Source organism: Pleurodeles waltl, chromosome 3_1 (assembly GCF_031143425.1).
Source record: "Pleurodeles waltl isolate 20211129_DDA chromosome 3_1, aPleWal1.hap1.20221129, whole genome shotgun sequence".
Taxonomy (NCBI): Eukaryota; Metazoa; Chordata; class Amphibia; order Caudata; family Salamandridae; genus Pleurodeles; species Pleurodeles waltl.
Genome location: NC_090440.1, coordinates 732,940,161 through 732,954,132, shown reverse-complemented (window position 1 = coordinate 732,954,132; position 13,972 = coordinate 732,940,161). Strand labels below are relative to the sequence as shown.

General features: G+C 42.3%; 1 protein-coding gene across 1 annotated transcript in view; it reads right to left on the bottom strand.

Moving 5' to 3' along the window:
- Nucleotides 1–12,663, bottom strand: part of DNAJC24 (DnaJ heat shock protein family (Hsp40) member C24) — a 168,135-nt gene extending 155,472 nt beyond the window's left edge. The window contains exon 1 of the mRNA XM_069223478.1: nucleotides 12,567–12,663. The gene's annotated coding sequence lies outside the window, so the exon portion shown is untranslated. The remainder of the gene's footprint in view (nucleotides 1–12,566) is intronic.
- Between the last annotated feature and the right edge of the window lie 1,309 nt (nucleotides 12,664–13,972).

The window sequence follows — 13,972 nt, the reverse complement described above, 5'->3', positions numbered from 1 at the left end:
AAGGAGTATGAGCCGGATACTGGGACATATTTAGTCCAGCTGAAAATTGACCTTCTCAATGTCAAATGCATAGATTGCTAAACTTCAGGATTTCACAGGAAGAGCTCAACTGATGCCAGCCACGGGTTCAGGACCTGGGGAGGCATCTTTTGGGGATCAGGATCTTACTTCAGCAGAGGACAGCAGGGCTCAGGCAGGTTCAGTTGCAGGCCCGGGTAGGGTCAGTTCCAGCAGGTCAGCTGGGCAGCTGCAGGATGGCCTCTGGAGCTTGCTGCTTCCCTGTAGCTAGGAATAGGAGGTCAGCCAACTGACCTTTGGAGTCACACAGTTTAGCATAGGATGAAGGGAGCAGTCTAGTCTCCATTCCCAGGGGAGTCCTCTAGTAGCAGCAGGGTAGTCCTCTAAAGAACAAGGCAGAGCTCATGCAACAGGGCAGTCCCCTGAAGAACAAGGTAGTACTTCTTCTGTAATGTCCACTGGTCTAGGAGGGTACCAATGAGTGCATCAGGAGGTCTAATATTTATATCCAGGCCATCCTTTGAAGTGAGGGGAACTTCTAATCTACCCTCACATCTGATTCGGGAATGTTCCTTCCTTCCTCTTTCTTCCCCTTCCCAGACTCTAAGAGGTCTAGGGTGACAAATGTCTGGTGTCAAGTTTCTTTTGTGAGGGTGTTGAAGGCAGCCTTTTGAAATCTAAGTGGGGCAGGGAACAGCTCTACCCTTCCCATTCTGGCAGGATGGCCCTCTCCCAGATACATCTAGGTCCTCCTTTTCCTGATGGGGAAGCAATCAACAGGCCCAGGCAGTTTGAAGGCTTTAGGGCAGGAAAATACCAGCTTTCAAAAAGTAGCATTTTTGAAATTGTAATCTAAAATCTGACTTTATCATTAAAAGGGATTTTAAATTACAATTCATTCTAGTCCAAACATGACATTTCTACCTGCTCCTAATCAATGGTTAGCACGTATTAAATGTAATAGGGTAACCAAATGTTATCCTATGGGAGAGGTATGCTTTACACTAGTGAATGCAAATGTAGTTGTTTTTACTACAGGGACATGTAAAACTTTAAAACACATATTCCAGTTTTTAAATACAATAGACCCTATCCTGTGGGCTGTTTAAGGTCTACCATCAGGGTTGACACGTATAAAAAGGGGGGTTCAGGCCTGGCGAAAATTTTACAAATTGGTAGGTTAAAACTGCACACAGGCTGCAGTGGCAGGCCTGAGATTTTTATGAAAGGGCTATTTAAGTGGGTGGCACAATACCTACTGCAGGCCCACCAGTAGCATTCCATTTACAGTCTCTGGGTACATGTGGTACCATATATGAGGGACTTACACGTGAATTAAATGTACTAGACAGGTGTAAGCCAAATGAACCATGTTTTAGGGGGAGAGCGCAGGCTCTTTGTCACTGGTTAGCAGTGGTAAAGGACACAGAGGACCAAAAGCCAAAACAAATGGGTTCAGAAAGAAGGAGGGGTGAAGGCAAAACGTTTCGGAGTGAGCCTGCAGAGAGAGCAACCTGGGAAGACCTCACACAGTGCTTTTCATACAGGCAAATCTCACTACTGAATTTGGATGTAGAACACCTTATTGGGATTCTTGTGGCCAGACTGGGACCCCTTCTTCCCAACAATATTCTGCCTGATCAAGCTGTATTCATCCCAGGCCAACAATGACTAATAAAATGTACACATTCTAGAGAATGCCCAACTAAAACATAAAAAAGCCCTCCTCCTCTCTCCTTTGACTCTGAAAAGGCATTCACTAAAGGTGGATGGGACCTATGTAAGAGCTGTCCTACAACACCCGAGCCTGGAAGCCCGTTTCTTGAGGTGGGCTATAGCAAACGAACAAACACCAAGGGCAAGGTTCAAAGTCAATGGGAGGTTGTCATAAGCAATTTTAGTTGAACGACGACCCCGACAGGGATGTCCCATATCCCAGCTCATTTTTGCCCTAGCACTGGAACCCTTAGCTAATGTGATCAGAAGCAGAGGTGATATCAATTATCATACCATTTAAGAAGATACCTTCAAACTCACCATGTTTGCTGAATATATGCTGCTGTCAATCACAGATCCTCTGGACATGACCAATGGAAAAGCTAGCAGAATTTCAGGAAATTTCCAACTTTAAGATTAACCTGGCTAAAAATGTAGCTCTGCTCCTGACCCCAAACACAGGGAAGTTAGACCATCTACAGTGACTAATACATATCTCCTGGTCCTCAGATAGCATAAAATGCCTGAAGATTTTAATTGGTTACAACACCTCTCAAGTGATTGCCTTGAATCACCCTGCACTGATTCGCAATCTTGAAAGGGACATCCAAAAATAGTTCAACAAAGAGTTTTTATGCATGGGGAGAATAAAGGTAATAAAAATTAGGGTTTACCCCCAATACTTTACCTTTTTCAAACCACTGCTCTACAGAGACAGTCCCAAATAATTTTTTAAGAAAAATCTTTTTATTGAACAACGCTCAGCAGATACAGTAGGTAGGTAGCAGCTATCATCCTGTACACATTTGACCAAAACAGATTATGGCAGTATAAAACACCTAGAGTCATTGATACACTCAAGACAGATCTCCCGTGAATATGGGCAGCACTGATGGGTTTACCACAATACAGAGAAATAGACACCCTCCTTCCTCTGCACCAGTCATTCCCCCAGGTCAACACTCTCAAACAGTCCCAAATAATGAAGCAGCTCCAATAGCCAACTGACTTATCTGGCAGTGCAAACCTCTGCAGTTGGCAAATAAGATAGTATAAAGACTGGTGACGCGTGTAGGATTGGCAGTCTCCCACATCATCTCAGGTTTTCAGGCAGCCCCACTTAGCTTCCTCATAGAATGGGGGCAGAAGGAAACATCAAAGCAAGGGTCTTTTATAGACTATCTCATAGCTGGCACCACTCTTTGGCAGGATTCATGGCTGAAGAGATCACAATGCAGCTGGGATCTATACTCCTCTCCGGTGACCAGAATCACGCTGGCAATTTCTGATAAAGTATCAGGAAGACCTGGGTTCACCTATTTTCCATCCCCTTTCACACCCATTTCATAAAACACTGATTTTGTACCTACACTTAACATTTAAAAAATGTGTTGAGCGACATAAGATGTCTCATGCCCGGCTCCCTTTTGTTAATCAATAGATCCTCCTGTTTGAAGACTTCAACGGGAAATTCAACCGTTCAGAATTTGAGAGATTTACATATACCCAACTCTGACACTGGGTGTTCTTCCTACAAGAGAGAATAGCATCCAGACCACTAACTGGCCTAGGGAGATGGTTCAAAGATGCACCACATGCCAGAGCTCTGATCTCTTTCCTTTATAAATTCCTCATCAACTCCGCCAGCCGTCATAAAACAGCCGGGATACAAAGGTGGGAGCAGGAACTAGGGCATGAGCATGAGCCCAAATTGTAGAGCAAGCTCTTTGACAAGGCAAGGATATTTTCCTCCGTAAATTACAATATAAAATACTGACATATTGGTAGCAAAGTCCTGAAAAGATTGTTGGGAGGCATGCTTCTGAGAGCAGCAAATGTTGGGGGTGGGGGGTGGCACTACGGTTTCTCTTCTCCACTTACTGTGGCATTGCCCTAAACTGAGACCAAACTGGGAGGAACTCTCCAAATGAACTAAATAGGGCATTTGAAACCCAGATCCCAATAGACCCAGGTGTTATCCTGCTAGGGCTCCCCTACGACACACAAAGATCCTGAAGTCTCTTAGGAGCAAGCAGCTGGCCACAGCTATAATAGCGGGATGCAATGCCTCCTGGCTCTTTAGGGTAAAACAACTACTCTTACATTCTCTACATGGCTATCTCAGTTATTGGATATCTTGGCCATGGAGAAGGTTGGCTGAAGTTAGATAAGAAATCAAAGGTCTACGTAGTAGATTGGTAGCCTTTTATACAAATCCTGACTCATGACTTAAGGGAACTTACATGCCCCCGCTATCTTAGGGCAGTGCAGCTAATCCCAGGGAAGTGTTCAGCTCTTACCTAGATGAATGAGAAGCAATAGTGCCCTTGTGTTTGCCCTCAGTTTTCTATATGAAGCTCTCTTACAGCTGATATGGTCACTTAATTAGTTTCCAGTAGACTACAAATGGGTGTGGCGGTTAAGTAATGTAATATGTCTTGTTTATGTTATAGCTTCCTCACCAGCCAGTTAGATTGCTGGCATTAATTCTTTGACTAGGATGAACCTAGTCAGTGTATCTGGCCAGCGCTCCATCACAGTCAGACTCAAATTGCTCAGAGGACCCAGTCAATCAGACTATGATTGGTGCTTTGTGTTTTTTTGCTGTTATTTAGACTTAAAACTTAAAAAAATCATCTCTGTTTCACCTCATTGATTTGTTGTCATTTTGCAATCTTTTTATTTATTAAATGGTACTCTACTTTTCTAATTTGTTTGGGATTATTATTGTTCTACAGTTCACCTTGATTATTACTGTTCTGGAGCTGCATAAATACTTTACACATTGCCTCCAAGTTAAGCCTGTCTAACTTGTGCCATTGCTACAAGGGGATTAAGTTTATTTAGTATCTCAGTGGTTCACCTTGACAAGGACTGCCATTATTCCTAGAGAAGGTAGTCAAAATGAATTTCCATTAAAATTGCCCTAACTTCATATGAATTTTCTACTCACACTTGATGACTTTCTTTATTGTCACAAAACCTATAAGTGTAGTTGGTAGCATTTATCAAGTCTTTTTGTTTAGCAACTGTAGTAATATTGGAAAACCATCACTTGTTGGACCTTTGCCGGTGTGCATGATTGGTCAAAGAGAGTAAACAAGCTTCTTTAAAAAAAGCTAATGTTGGACGAAATATCAAATTGAATGGTTCCTTAGTTCTTTATGTCTGAAACCATTCTAATAAACTGGCATTACATTGGGTGAGTGCACCATATGCGTTGGGTTATAGTCTGGCGTATACACAACTTTTGTCTATAGTGGTGGGAATGTCTGTAAATCTTTAAAACTAGTTATTATCCAGGTGTTCATAAGTATACTACTACATGTGCAGATTTATTGCCCTTTTTCTCTCCTTAGTTGTGCCCACAGTCCCAAAGAGTACTGACAATGGTGGACTGCTCAAAACTAATCTTTATCCAGCATCTTATAAAGTTTCAAGATAGCCCAAGAGGTACTTTGTTATAGTCACTTGGGACGAGAAATGTTGCAGCACGCTGGTTGGTTGCAATTTTCAATTATTGTGCCCCCTGTAAACACGAGATACAACAGAGGGCATTTAGAAATATTTAGTGTAGGCATCTGCCAGCCATGTTGCCAATTTCACTGGGCTGACACAGGGCTGGCGCTAGGATTTTTGGGGCCCCGGGCCGAAAGGGAATGTGCAAAGTCCCTCTAATTTCCATACACATTAAGGGCTATTTGCATCTCAGTTAATGCCCCCTGCTACTGAAGCTACTTTATGCAGACCCCCACCTGTGCTGCAGTCCCTTCCTTTCAACCACCTACACGCACTTGTTAGTAGCTCATAAACAGTTGAAGGTGTGAGGGCTGCTTATCATAAGAGAGGATTAATACTGTCAAGAAGCTAAACAGCAGGACAATAGTCGTCCCATGGTGCCTCTGTGTGGTTGTTGGAGGAAGGGGGTTATTGCTGGTGCCTAATTGTAGGAAAAACCTGCAGAATATGTCACCTTGCAACTGGGACGGCCCCCACTCCCATGAGGTTCGCCTCTCTACACCACAAAGATGCCAGGGGAGGGAGCCCCTTCCTGAGTGCCCAACTGCAAGGAGACACCTTTTGTGACGGGTCCTGACTGTCACACTTGGGCGGGGCCCAAGTTGGTGGGCTAAGTGCAAGGCCCTGGGCAGTTGCCCACACTGCCCATGCCTAGCACTGGCCCTGGGATAACCCACTTAAGTTGAGCGGACAGCTATTATACAAAACGTGACAAGGGTGACAAGTGATAAGTGAGCCACGTGAGACATGAAGTGTATTTCTAGAAAGTACCAAATGGAGAAGTTTAGCAAGACTGCTATGTCTTCCCGAGGTATAATGCACCTTTAAAGCCAGGACACTTCCCACTGTCACCAGCAATTATGCACAGGGGCTTCAAGGTGTGCTGTTTTTACTGAGCACTATATCGCAGGAAAATTCATGCTGTGTGGTTACTATGTGAAGTAATGAACAGCTGCTCCTTTTAGGTGGGGTTAAGACACGTTTATTGCAACCTGGTAATCTCATGCGTGGTGCTCTCTTCCCCTTCAGCAGGCAACTGACGGTTCCGAGAATGTCCACCTCCAACATTCTATAAGGGCATTCTAGGACAGCATCAAAGACAGGATAACAAACACCAAGGAAGATTACAACACATCCTCCCTCGTTAACCCTAAATACAAAATAAACGCTAATAACAGAAAATTCAAGCAAAATAAGATGAACATTGAATAATTTCCTGAAGGAAATAAGATAGCACTTAACATAAGGCAAAAAAACTAAAAACTAGTAATAAGTGACAATAACAATCACTTTACATAATCTTTCAAAAATACAGGTGGTCTTCTGGGTCTGGGAACTCTAATACCCATGTGATCAGCGACTGTAATAGAGTTCGGACCAGTTGTGAAGTTTGCATCATTTCCACCCTCTCCACCACCAACAAAACCACCTACACCACTGAGTGCCCCACAAGGATTCACCACTTCATCTTTCATTAACATATAACCACTGCACTCACTGCTCTTCTCACCATTGATCTTGTTCAGTCCAGATCCATATTTTGCCACACTTCTTAAATTCCAACGTTGTCCATTAGTAAGAATCACATGACACCTGTGGACTTCCTGCACTTTGAACGGTCCCAGTCACCTGGCTTAATCCACTCTCTGCTGCCATCAATTTTTGATTCCTGACAACTGTAGGGGAAAACTCTCCTTTCAATCAAATTTCCCATCCACGAAAGTTTAAGTTTGCAAATGAGCTTTCTACCTCTCATCACCTCTCATAAATGGCATCATGCCTGTACTTTAGCACTCTGTGGTCCGATATGTACAAACCAGCTCTGAAATCTAAAGCCCTACATCCAATCTGTTAGCTATAGCTAACTGCAACCCCCCCTTGATCACACGATTAACTTGTTCCACAATTACATTAGCACAGGGTTATATAATGCTGTACGTGCATGCTTTACGCCACACGACTCCAAGAAATCTTTCATTTCTATTGAAGTAAGTTGCATACCATTGTCCGTGATAAGAACCACAGGAAAAACCTCCTCACCAAAGACGTCTCTCAAAACTCTTATAGGAGCTGATGTAGTGATCTCATGACTGAATTTGACAACCAGCCATTTAGAATGCACATCTACCACAACTAAGGTAAAACTCCTTCACCTACCTGTACCTGACAACGGTCCAATGAAATCCATGCATACACGGTGATATGGTCTGCCTGGATCTGTTATACTACCACATTCAGATTGTACACAAATTCTCAAATGCTTTTCAATCTCTTTGCGTTCTGGACACCGTTCAACCCATCCCACATCATCATCATCAATCCCAGGCCACCAAAACTCCATTCTGAGTTTTTTCTTTGTAATGGTTTGTCCCAAGTGTCCTTCATGAGCAATGTCAAACAACCTATTCCGTACCCCTGTAGGTAAGACCGTGTTTTCCCCTTGCAACACCATTATTCCATTTATTTCAGATAACTCATCCAAAATCTTGCCATAAGGCTGTACAAGTACTGGAAGAGTGCTATCTCTTCTCCTTCCTTTTTTTTATCAAGGCTATTATGTTTTTTAATACATTGTCACTCTCCATAGCCATACGCCAGTCTTTCTCATTTACTATGCCGTTACTCCAATGAGTAACTTCAAGCACACTCACAACTGCCCCTTCTTGTTCACTTTCCAGCACTTTTCTTTCATCCACAAGTTGACAATCAAGAGCTAAGCATGAAAGACAATTTGCCTGAACATTTTTCCAACCAGGAATATATTCAATTCTATAGTTGTACTCTTGTAAGCGCAAAGCTAGCCTGTCCAGTCTTGCTGAACCTTTGCCTGTTCCACCAGGTAATAGAATTCTTAACAACGGTTTGTGATCAGTACGTAGTAGAATACTACTGCTCCACACATACGTGCGAAAGTATTCCACACCCCAAGCTGCTGCCAATGTCTCTCTCTCAATGACTGCACAGTGTCTCTCAGCAGTCGTTAAGGTCCAGGAAGCAAAAGCAACAGTTTTCTCCAAGGATCCATGCACTTGAGACATAACTGCACCGATTCCAATTGTACTAGCGTCAACAGTTATTATAGTTGTCTTTTTAGTATCAAAAGGTACCAATATGTCAGCGTTTCACAACTCCTACTTTATTTGTTGAAAACAATGCTGTTGTGCTGCTTCCCAAACAAAGTTTGCTCTTTTGCAAATAAGAACCTTCAGACTTTCTGTCTTACTAGCAAAGTTTCTGACAAACTTGGAATAATACTCAATTAAACCCAATAAAGATTGCAGCTGTTCTTTGTCTTTTAGTGCTGGCGCAGATTTGATAGCAGCTAACAAATCCCTTTTGGTTTGAGTCCTTCATCGGACAAAGAGTGACCAAGATACTCCACTTCTCTTACAAGGAATTGACATTTTTATTGCCTTAAGGTCAAACCGAATTCCGATAGCCTATCCAACATCATTTTCAAGGTAACATTGTGATTTTCAATGGTGTCGCCAAAAACTAGAATGTCGTCCTGAAAGTATATTACATTATCCAAACCCTTGAACACTTCACTCATCATTTGCTGGAAAACGCTAGCTGCAGACGCTAGACCGAAAGGCATTCTAGTGAACTGATACATCCCGTCCATGATGATGAATGCGGTCAGTGCTTTGGATTTCGTATGCAGCTTTACTTGATGGTACGCATGTTTAAGGTCTAATTTTGAAAAGTACTTAGCACCTTTAATTAGCAAAACCAGTTGATTGATATTAGGCAAAGTAAAATGATTTGTCACTATATTCTGGTTCAACTCTCTTAAATCCACACAGAATCTCAATTTCCCTTTTTTGGGGGGGTAATTACGTCAGGTGATAACCATTCTGACGCCTCCACAGGTTCAATTACTCCACTCTCCAGTATTTCTCCGAGTAATCCTTTAACCTCTTCTCTAACTAATAACGAGTCCTTCCTGACTTTGTGTAGTACAGGGATAGCTCCTGGCTTCAATTTAATCTCATGTACATACCCTCTCAATTCTCCCATTTCTTTTCTGAACACATCTTTTGCTCCTCGTAAAATATCCGCTAGAGTGATATTTTCCACCACCATGACATTGAGGGGTGGGGGAGCATGTGGATCTATAATAATATGAAGATCATATTGATGTTGCCACCCTAGAATATGAGGACCAGACTCTGCCACATAAACCTTGCCTATGATCTTTCTTTCTTTGAATAATATTTCAGTGAGCATATAGCCAATTATGTTGATCTGTTCCCCTTCATATCCCCCGGGTTTTATATCTTTCGGTAACAATCTAGTTAAGGGCCATTTTTGCATAAACACATATTTTGGTATAATGGTATACAATGAACCAGAGTCCACCATTAATTCCACTGACACATTCTTTATGATAAATTCCACTTTGGGTCTTCGCATTCTACTCGTTACATCTCCCACACTGTTAGACTCTGATAAGCACAACACTCTGTCAACATTATCACACTTGAACGTATCCCCTACATCAACCACCATTGCCACTTTTCCTTTATTGAGTTCTTTCTCTCTACAAACTCTAGCAAAGTGCCATTTACGACCACATTTCCGACATTCTTTCCCTATGCCATAACAATTTTTTGAATCAGAAGAGTGGTACCTACTGCCACACTTCGTGCACCTCTTGTTATTAACTCTACCTTTGCTGGTAAATGAGTTACTGTTCCTACTTCGAGATGGTTTAGATGTCACAGCTACCTAACTTTCTACCAATGTCATTTCTTCAGAACATCTTGCCTCTTTCCTTTCCATCTGCTTCATACAAAATTCAGACTCAACAACTTTCGTAATTTCTACGGCATCCTTCAACATAGGATCTTTTGCTCCCCACAATCTTTCTTGCATTTTCCTGCTTCTACACTGTACAATGAGCTAATCTCTGATCAACTCTTCCGTCATTGCCCAAATCTATACTTAACTGAAAGCTCCCTCAAATGGGTAACAAATTAATCCACTGACTCACTGTCCTTTTGCGGTTGAGTATAGAATTTGTATCTCTGCATGACAACATTTTTAGCTTTTGCAAACCTCAACTCAAACCTTTGTCTTGCTTCTATAAATAAAGCTTCAATTGGTTGTCCTGCCTGGTTACGTGCCTTGGGCAAATACTTAAACACATGGTGGCCCTCCTTACCTAAAGAACTAAGTAAAATAGCTCTTTTCCTATAAGAAGAGAATCCTAAGCCATCTAAAGCTTCTAAATAGTTATCAAACAGGTCTATCCACTCCTCTCATTCTATTGGTGGGCTCCCTGGTTGCATCAAGAATTGCGGTGGCGGATTAACTGCTGCCACCTCAATCACTAATTGTTCACAATACAACCTATGCGTAAATGTATTTATATATATATTTTTAAAATCACGCATTCACTTATTGTAAAGAATACCACCTATTTATGAGTGTATATATATATATATATATATATATATATATATATATATATATATATATATATATATATTTATTTTTTAAATGACACCGGTTTTTTTTTTTAACGCTTGAGAGTTTGTAAATGTAGTTTAGTTCCACTTGTTTTATATAGGTGTGCCCATCACATCACATGTATTTCCAATATAAATGCTCAAGTAATCCTCCACAGTAGCAAACATTGGTCAAGGTTACAAGACATCCATTAGTTGAAGCTGTGACTGTATCCAAACCAGCGCGTAGTTCCGACAATGACTTGACACTAATGAAAGTCAATAAGAGCCTTCCCTATGCTCCAAGATGGCCACCATATGCGTTAATGAACGTGGCAAAGTGCCTGTTTCAGTAGGAAAATGACCTTCTGCAACTGACGCGTAGCACATGAACACTGGCATGCTCGCCCAACAGCGTGATTCAAACGATCCCATCGCGCGGAGATAACATTGAAGGCACGCCGACAAAACGATGCGTGCGCGCGGGGACACAAATTAATTCTCAAAAGTTTGGCCAGAAAAGGTACTGAGTCTACAATTGCACGACTCTTCTCAAATAAAATGCTTGCCAATTGTCACAGTGCTTGCATACAATTTCACAGCATAATAATCAAGGCCTTACTTGAACGTCTTGTAAAGTGGGTTCTGAGCATCCAAACTGAGGACTCAACAGAGTACCTGTTGCACTTGTCACCAAAATGAAGTAATGAACAGCTGCTCCTCTTAGGTGTGGTTAAGACACACTTAGTGCAAGATGGTAATCTCATGCGTGGTGCTCTCTTCCCCTTCAGCAGGCAACTGCCTATTCCAAGAACGTCCACCTCTAACAATCTATAAGGGCATTCTAGGAGGGCATTACAGACAGGATAACAAACACCAAGGAAGATTACAACAGGATGCAAGTAACGCAAAAGGTTCAGCCAGCATTAAGAAAGAAAATAAACCACATAGCTATGGAAAATGACATGCCGGTCCCAATGTTCCAAAGGAACAAGCTAGCCACTAACTAAAGCAAATCTACTTTACTCTTCTCCCTCGACTATCTTGGACCTCTCTGCTTCCCTTCTCCCTCGACAACCTTGGACCTCTCTGCTTCCTCTTCGATAACCTCTGGTCCCACTGTCTATACAGAACTTCCAGTCATGTTTTCACCATTCAGTAACCTTTCTAGTCCTTTTGTATTGCCACCCCAAACCCAAAGAGACCTTCATATACTCAGCGCCTTCCTGTATCTTCATACTCTTTCCAACCTATGCCTGCTTAGGAGCAAACTTTAAACAAAATATCTCCGAATGGACAATACAATGCAATCGTCAGCTTAAGTGGGTCATGATCGCAAGAAATATCACGAAGGGCCAGCAGAGCAGTTCAATGCTCCTTGCTTACTGAAACCATAAGATGTGTGAACAGCAGCAGCCGCCTCCCACCACCAATAACCAGACTTCTGTGGACGTCACACACAGGATACAAAAACAACCACACCCCCACACGGTGTAGCGTGCTGTCCACGTATGAAAGTGCTTCTGCGACCCCCGAAAGGTTTAGTCAGGGCTAAATAAATGTTGCTATACTCTTCCGTTCATAAATTCTGCTGTAACCACTCTGTCTTTCTGCTCACATAGATCTCCTAGTCATCTTGCTAATTAGTTTATTCCGACCCTATTACTGCAGTCCCCTCAAAATCAACCCCTCATCATCATGCTCTTCCGCTCTTTCAGATCACCCGCTTCATCCTTGTAGAAGTGCCCTATTGATCCCATGCTTTACATTCAAATATCACTCTTCTCCTCGCCAGACCTGTTCTGCTCGTCATACAGAGCCCTCCCACATATTTAAGATATCCAACAATTAACTACTTACACGAATGGTACGTAAATCTGCACTAAGCATCTCATCCCGTATAGATCTTTAACGGGCATGTGTCTTAAATTCAGTATTTCCGGGTCGTACGACAGCCAATCCCATACCAAAACACATTCTGTGAGTCATCCTGGAGTAATATATAAAAAGATCGCTGATTGGGGGATAGCTGGAACATCAGCCACTCCTAAACCGCTATGAGAAATCCGAACCGCTGATTGGCTGTGGAGTTTACATGTGCTTGTGAGGTGTGTAAACAGTGCGGCCCGGTCCCAGTCAGTAGGTAGTGGATCAGAGTTAGCTGACAGTTGACCCAGATTTAATCAGTTAAGGACTTGGCTGTTAAATTTGAGCCACGGGATTACAATCGGAAATAGCCATGTAGCCATCAGTGGGTAGAGAATGGGTTCGGTGTCAGTCAGAAAAAGCGGTAGAGGCGTTGCATTTCGACGTAAGGCTGACTCAGGACTGTGACATAGAGTGATGGCAGGACCTCCTCTACAGATGTCCGCGGCGTCATGTTGTATTTGTTATTAGTCTGACCGTGACTTAGAACAGTCTCTTTTCTGGTGGGGCTGGTTGTGTTTGCGGAGACGCAGGCAAGTCAGTAAATTTATAGAGCGATTCTAGCTTTGCCGTAAGAGCTGGAACAACAAACTATTTGGCATGGAAAATACAGTAACCTCAACTTGTTAAATATGAATCATCAATTTATTTTCTTTTTGAATGTTTGTTTTTCATTTTAGTTAAATCCTTGGTATCCATCTCGCTATCATAATTGGCACGTGCTCCAGGTCCATGTATTGTGTGCTAATTCTGTCCAGATTTTTTTCCTTTGAATTCTGGGACTTGCAGTCCCGTTTTATATTAGAATAAACAGGACTACAAATCCCAAAATTCAAGAAAAAACCTAGACTGGAGCAGCGCATCACGCATGAACCGGGGAAACGTGGCAGCTATGAAAGCTAATATTTTTAAGCATAGACTCTCCCATTCCCCAGATTTCACTGCCACAAGAAAACATTAGCGATGTCAGTTTGTCTTGTGAGCTGTACACGTGGCCTGTATTATTAGGTCTGGTATTAGCCAAGACCTTTTGATTTTACTAAATTATGTGTAATATACTTACATGTATGGGCTTACACCACATATAGCATGGGCTAATGGGTCAGCCTACATAAGCCACTGATAAACCTCACTTTAAATGACTGCATTTTGCTCTTTCACAAGGAGCACATCTGCAAGAAGCTAGCTTCCTTCAGTGCGAGTGTGTTTGTTTTTTAGGGTTGAGCATGCAAGTGCTAGCACCTGTGTCTCACGTGCAAGACTCTGTTGTGTTCTGTAAAGGGCCTGGAGCCCTCTTGTCGCTTACCATTTGTTGGTTTGCATGACACTGTTCTTTGCAG